General features: G+C 39.0%; 1 protein-coding gene across 1 annotated transcript in view; it reads right to left on the minus strand.

Annotated features, from left to right (window-relative positions):
* LOC106871643 (uncharacterized) overlaps positions 1–6,545 on the minus strand; it is a 173,135-nt gene that overhangs the window by 8,172 nt on the left and 158,418 nt on the right. The window lies entirely within an intron of this gene.

The following is a 6,545-nucleotide window of genomic DNA, read 5'->3' on the forward strand; positions in this document are numbered from 1 at the left end:
ACACACGCAAACAATGATTGACATACACATACACTAACAAACACATACACTCAAAAACGCACTCACGCATACACTTGCAGAGTAAACATTCACTTATGTGTACATTACAATGCCTCTGCTCCTTAGAAACATCACGTGCATATCACAAGACACGCTGTAAGGAATCTTGTGTAACTTATCTTATGTGCAAAAAACCAGCCTGATGGCATGTATAAGTATGTATATATGCATGCATGTATGTATGTATGTATGTATGTCTGAATGTATGTATGTATGTATGTATGTATGCATGCATTAATGCATCTATGTATGTATGTATGTATGTATGTATACATTCATGCATAAATGTATATGAGTTCATGTATTGGAATCTATTTAGTTCCAGATCATCCCTTAACGAATGTATTCCAATTTTGACCATCATATCTGATGTTCACACGCTGTATGGTTATGAGTGCATTATATAATGTGTGATCCAATTAAGGCTGTAAGTCACGATTTGTATGTGTTTTAAGTAGCTGTTTCTAGCACCTCTTCAAATGACATCGCATAGTCTATTCTTCATTCGCGTAATCACAAATTTCAGTTTTATCCCTTATCCGTTCCTTGCTTCAGTCATCAGCCTGCGGCCATACTGGGGCAAGCCTTGAATAGTTTAGTCGAACAAATTTCCTCAAGTGCTTAATTTGTTAGTCTGGTATTTACTCTATCATTTTTTTAAACCGAATCACTAAATTACAGGAAATGTAAATAAAAAGTCAACATTGGTTATCGAGCTGTGTGGAAGGGGACAATCGCAAACACAAACACACACACACACACACACACACACACACACACACACACACACACACACACACACACACACACACACACACACATACGCACGCACGCATATACACAAAGTTGAATCTATACAGTTTCCGTCAACCGTGTTCACTTATAACTCGGGGTTACAGTAGAAGATACGTTTTCAGGGTGCCACGCAATGCCAATGAACCCAAATGCACGTGGCTGCAAAGCGAACTTTTTAACACAGGACCATGCATGCGCCCATTTTATAGATATAGTTTATACTTTTCATTACATCATACTTTTTATTTATGTGTTTATGTATTCATTTATTTGTGTGATTTTTGATATCGGTAACGATGATAAAAACGACAAGGTTTTGCCTCACCTGAATGAAGTCGAAAACAATGCCGAGCTGCCTAAGGTATTTCAGCTCAGGATTCGTCCATCGGGATTTACTCCCAAATCGTTTCCGAAACATCACTGCCACCCCGCCAACTGATCCTGATAGACCATAACATGAGTAGTTCTCGGAATCATTAAAAATGTTTACCAGTGTGCATGTTTCAAAAATCCTACCTCGCTCGTTGATAACTTCCACATATGTCCAGTGAAATGAGGTCATTGAGCAAGTGATTTTGATTGTAAGCATGCATTTATGCACCCAACTCCAATAATTACTATAGATTTTAATCATATCTATAGAGCTCTACCTTAGCACCCACTTCAATTTAATGAAGCTTTTAATCCGATATAAAAATCGAAAAGAATATCTTTCTTCACTGCTTAAATAAGCCGTCAGGCGAAACTTAAACTTCCAGTCAAAACGAATCTCATATTTGAATCGACATTCAATACTTAGTCTTTTCATATAAGAATATTATTATTGAGTCACCTCATATATTGTTACTACTACTATTATTAATAATAAGGCAACTATCTGGCAGAATCGTTTGTATACTGGGCAAAATGTTTAGTGTAATTTCATCCGTCTTTACACTCTGAGTTCAAATTCCGCCGAGGTCGACTTTGCCTTTTATTCTTTCGGGGTCGATAAAATGTGTACCAGTTGAGCATTTGAGTCGATGTAATTGAATAACCACCTCCCATGAAATTGCTGGCCTTGTGCCAAAATTCAAAATCATCATCATTATTATCATTATCGAGTGAGAGAACAGCACACGCTATCAGAGTGAGGGTGGAGTAAAAATATACGAAGTCCTGTATACCCATCATGACTACCAGTCTAATAAGAGCAACTAGGCATATGCATCACAACCATATGTGCGCGATATGACCTTATACCAAGATAAAGAGCACATCACCTTGCAAGAGGAACCTGATTAGAATTTTCTTCAGTTCGAGTAGCCAGTGCTGCTAAAAATGTCCCTGAATAAGGGTTGTTTAAGGATGATGAATAAAACACCCATGTTTCCAGAGGTGAATTATTCAAGATCCAAAAATCCTTCTCAACACATGGTTATGATGCTCCCTCACTATTCCTGCTCGTGATTAGAGATGCACATATTGTCAGTCACTAAGGGACATGCTCAACTGGTGAAGGTCAAGCACCTGACCAGCAAATCTATGGTATTGAGCAGAATATTTGCTGTAGCCCATCTTTTACATCTAGACAAACATGTACATGTTAAGACTTTCAATCAGTTAAGATCAGCATCCATGACAGCCATTACCAGGTATTCATCAGGGTATTGTTGGGTGGAGTCCGCCATTCATATTGAATTCCTTCCTACTTCTTCTGTCTAGTTTTGCTAATTCAGTTTTTGTCCAATCTACAAAAGCTGCTAAGTATCTAAGTAATGATACTGCCCAAGAATTTACAGCCTTCACTAGATTCAGACCATTTAGCTTTGACTTCATTAGCTTCCTCAACCTTCTGATGCATTCCTCAATTTTCGCTTTCATTTTTAAAATGTATAACTCTGTCGGATTCTAATACTCCTAGATACTTATAACTCTCTCTTTCTTTCAGTGATTTTAATGTCTGACCATCTGATAATTGCATGCCTTCACTGCTGACTCCCTGTCCTTTTCCATGACTACTATCGTACACCTGTCTATGCCAAATTTCATGCCTGTATTTTTGTATGAAAAGTCTTACAGTTTACTTTAAGGAATCTATTTCTTATTTATTCTTACAAAAAAAATTTTTTAAAAAACTTCAGATCATCCATGTAGAGCAAAGGGTTCATTTTCCTTAACTACTTTTGAATTGATATCCTGCCTTTGCAGGATATCAAGTACTAGAAAGTAAGAAATACAAGATTTTGTGAGACTTTAACATTCAGACTGACAGAGTAATAGAAGCTAGAAGGTTTGATTTAGTAGTAGTAGATAAAGAGAATAGAAAGTGCCAGATAATTGACTTTACAGTCTCAAATGATGAAAAAAATCAATTTAAGAAGTATAGAAAAAGTAGCAAAGTACCAGGACCTAGCTACTGAATTACAGAGACTTTGGAAAGTGTAGGTAAAATGTATCCCAGTAGTTATAGGTGCATTGGGAACTATCCCTACAGATCTGAACAGCTGGATAGAGGAACTAGACATAAAACCCAGTTTAGAACAGCTCCAGAAAACTGTTATTATGGACAACTAAGATACTTAGGAGGGTTCTTGGCATCTAAGGTTATTTGTTGTAGCCTGTTAGGATTTTTTCTTTTCCAACTGCCTACTCTGTTGCGTGTGTATGAAAATAATAATAATAATAATAATAATAATAATAATAATAATAATAATAATAATAATAATAATAATAATAATAATGATGATGTGATACCAAAAAAAAATCATGCTTCCTCATTGATATGACTGTCCCAATCGACATAAATGTATCTGTTAAGACCTACTAAAAACTGGGCAAGTATAAAGATCTTAGAAATTGGCAAAATGTAGAACCTCAAGACTAAAACAATTCCTGTTGTCATAGGTGTCCTAGGAATGATAGCAAAAGGGTCTGATTCCTACCTAGCTCAGATACTAGGAAACCCCAAAATGGCAGAAATTCAAAATATAGTGCTCATGGGAATTGCCCATATCCTACGTAAAATACTGTCTATGTAATCACAAATATTAAAACAAATTTTCATATGTTTTCTTGAACAATCGCTAGACCAATACTATGTGCAAAACCAAATATATGACATTCTAGGCATAACGCCAACACGAACTTCTAACTTATTGTCTCTTGAGGTATCTGGGTGAAACTTGAAGTCAACTTGTACAAATAAAAAGCAAAAGTCAAACATATAATAAAAATAATGACTTCGTAAATGAACAATCTGGTATGTTTATTTTAATGGCTCGTCTCCTTGACTGAGCTGTAGTCCTTAGTTAAGAAGAGACTCAAACAGAGTGAGTGGCGTCTGGAATGTTACCACTGATAGAGCGAGAGATGTGAAATGGTTCCGAGAGGTGGCCATTAAGTTTGACGACCGAGCAGATACCGCAGTGAACTGCAGCGATCCGACCACTGAGGACAGCCTCCGTCCCGGTTGCGTTGGTCTACCCTATCGAATGCTTTCGATTGATCTAAATTGATCAGAGCCCCACCGAAGCCAGGTTTACACCCTACCTTTTCTACTAGTTGCAGTAGAGCGCTTCGAGGAGATCGGAGAACAAGTCTGGCATATTCACATAAAGCTCATTGGGCAGACCATCCAAACCAGGTGACTTGCGCCTCATGAATTTTGGCGTAGACGGCCACCAGTCTAAACACACCGCTTTCGCTATTGCTCACATCCAGGACCACCAACTTACCGCCCGGGTCCCGAAAGATCAACCTTACCTCAACATCTAGTTCTTTCTTAAACAGCGCTGCCACTCCACCTCCCATTCCCGGCCGACTAACAGATGCAAAGATTTGATAATCGTCGAAAATGGGGACTAGTGTGCGTGTATTGGACATCCTGGTCTCATTGACAGCAATTACATCAAATTCTAAAGACTTGAAGTCGTTGAGCAGGCGCCCCCTACTTCCAAGGCGACCCCAGGCCTCAAACATTTATACTTCCTACTCTTAATATGGCCATGTTGGCAAGCTATAAAAGAGAGAGGAAACGTTTAATAATAATAATAATTATTATTATTATTATTTCTACTCTAGGCACAGGCCCTTGAAAATTTGGGGGTAAGGGGGCTAGTCGATTATATCGATCCCAGTGAGTAACTCGTACTTATTTCATCGAACCCGAAAGGATGAAAGGCAAAGTCGAGCTCAGCAGAATTTGGGCTCAGAACGTAGCGGCAGACGAAATGCCGCTAAGCATTTCGCCCGGCGCCCACCCCACCTCCAAATTTTAAATAGTAGTTTGAAATTTTGCTTCAATGGCAGCAATTTGGGGGGGAGGTGATGAGTCGATTACATCGGCCCAGTGTTCAGCTGGTACTTATTTTATCGATCTCTAAAGGATGAAAAGTAAAGTCGACCTCGGCGGACTTCGAACTCAGAACGTAGCGACGGGCGAAAGACCGCTAAGCTTTTCGTCCAGCGCGCTAACGGTTCTGCCAGCTCGCCGGTTTGATATCAGAGCGTAAATGCAGCATTTATTCCTTCTCTTTACGTTCTGAGTTGAAATAGCACCGATATTAACTTTACTTTCACCTCTCTGGAGTTGACAAAGTAATTTTTTTTTTTTCGTTCTGTAGCTGACTTGTCGAATGCAGGTGCCAGAAGTGGCACCTCTGGCCATGACCACTGGTAATCCGCGTGACGATCGATGCAGTATGAGTTTCTGGAATGATCTATAGTCATGACTAGTCTTTCGATAGCTCAGTATAATCATCACGTCAGTTGATGATCGCAGTATTTCTCTAACTGATCTGGTTGACCCTGGCCATTGATCTGTTTTGGATTTCTCTGGTCAGCATCTTGTGCACTTTACCGTTCACTAAGTTGACAGTTCTTCTGCAAAGGTTTCACACCTGTTACGCTGCTCCTCACGCAGGTAACCACAGCCCCGTTTGCCAGTTTGCGTTCAACATCAATCTGCCCGCAATGGGTGAGTGACCCTGCCAGATTACCGGAAGCGATCTTCCTGTCCATGGCCGGAGCAGGAAAAAGTCTCCTCTGTCATCTGACAGTATAGCTTAATGAGGTAATCCCAGACTGTTGCCACCACCACAAGAACTATGATGAGGGTTGGAATTTGTCGTGAGATGAAATAAAGTGATAGTCAAATGCAGGGATTGATCTTATAAACAAATTACAACGTTCACTAAACACACCGCTATCTCCGTAGCGGCCCTTGACAATTGCCGCACTCTTGTCAACTCACGTCTCCAAAAGAGACGCTATGGCCTAAGCTAAAACCAACTGACTTAGTACAGTCATTGAGACAAATATATATATATATATACAAACAAATTGGTAAATAAAGAAACCAAAATAGCTTCATATGTAGTTATTTAAGTTAATCGTTCATCAAAAACAAAAGGCAATGATTCAGGGAAGTCATAGCAAGATTTCCCAGGAGAGAATAATTGTCTCTCACATAAAATGTTTAATACACGGCATTCAAGTAAAACTGAAACAATGCAGAATTGTGTACTGCAAGTAAATGGACACAATAAAGCTACTTGCGAATTCACAGCACACATTTTTCTACTTCAGAACTGTATGTACTTAGTCATTAGCCATATATCCCATACAACCTCCTAATATATATATATATATATATATATATATGTGTGTGTGTGTGTGTGTGTGTGTGTGTGTGTGTGTGTGTGTGTGTG

This window comes from Octopus bimaculoides, chromosome 2, assembly GCF_001194135.2.
Source record: "Octopus bimaculoides isolate UCB-OBI-ISO-001 chromosome 2, ASM119413v2, whole genome shotgun sequence".
Lineage (NCBI taxonomy): Eukaryota > Metazoa > Mollusca > Cephalopoda > Octopoda > Octopodidae > Octopus > Octopus bimaculoides.